This window comes from Acanthisitta chloris, unplaced genomic scaffold (genome assembly GCF_000695815.1).
Source record: "Acanthisitta chloris isolate BGI_N310 unplaced genomic scaffold, ASM69581v1 scaffold28110, whole genome shotgun sequence".
NCBI lineage: Eukaryota > Metazoa > Chordata > Aves > Passeriformes > Acanthisittidae > Acanthisitta > Acanthisitta chloris.
This window is the reverse complement of record NW_008652680.1, coordinates 24,447-25,590: the sequence shown is the minus strand read 5'-3', so window position 1 is coordinate 25,590 and position 1,144 is coordinate 24,447.

Genomic DNA, 1,144 nt, shown 5'->3' with positions numbered 1-1,144 from the left:
CCACTTCAGAAAGTATTCAGGGACTCTTGGACTCACCAGGATGGCAGAAATGGCAAGCTGGGAGCCAGCAGAACTTTTTCAGGGGGAGCTGACAGATGCCTTGACTGAACTCTCTGTTCCTCCTGACTTGAAACCTCCCTCATCCAAGGAGAGTGGTCAATGCCAAGGTGTCCTCCTTCTTCAGAGGGGCACTGCCCTCACCTGTAGGGACAGAGATAAGAAAGGAGTTTTTATTTCCTGCCATTGAACAGGAGACTAAGGCACAAGTCCTAAAGGCTGTGGAGTTGAAGTGTCAGCATTCACCCTGAGCCCCGAGGTCAACCCACCTGAGACAATGCTCTTCTTCCTCTCTTGCTTCAGCCTCACTCCTGCCCTCTCTGGATGGCTGGCATCCCTGCTGCTCTGACTGGCTGCTGTATCTCTGAGCAACACAAAAGCACTGCTCAGCAGCAGAAAAAGATATCTGTATCTATCTACTGTATATCTATCCCAGCCTTTAAGCCATGCTTTTAATATTTCATCTTTTTCTGCCAGACGAAAGTAAATTGCTTATGCTGCTTGGGCTGCAACCTCACCAGCACATCCCTGTGCCTCAGACAGCCCTGGCTGCCAGCCCCTCCAGGCAGATAGGGAGTGCAAGGCTCATCTCCCACCCACACAACCCCTTCTGCTCAGCATCCCTCAGCACTGGTCTGGCAGTTGGGTGGCTGCAGGCAGCAGCACAGCAGGGACAAAGCACCGAGGGGTCAGGGAGGGCTGGGCAGCTGCCAGGGAACTACAGAATTCAAGATACTGAAAAGAACCCCTGCACTGACCTCCATAGGGCACCAAGATGCCTCAATGGACCCACTCTGGTGGAAGAACTTGTCTGGGAAAGGTGAGAGGTCAGCAGCCTCCAGGTGACCCTGAGTGACATCTGCCAATCTGCACCATCAAGCTCCATCTCAATACCAGCTGCCATCCCACCCGCACACAAACTATCCATCAAGCGTCCTCTGTGTCAAGCTAGTTTTTACTTTTAAATTTCATGCCTGTGAAGTATTTTGGCTTTAAATTATTCCTCAGCCTCCCTTGGATCAGCAATGCTTCCCCGTCTAGACAGAACAATCTCGTTGTCAGTGAAACAGATTCGCCCTGACATCCC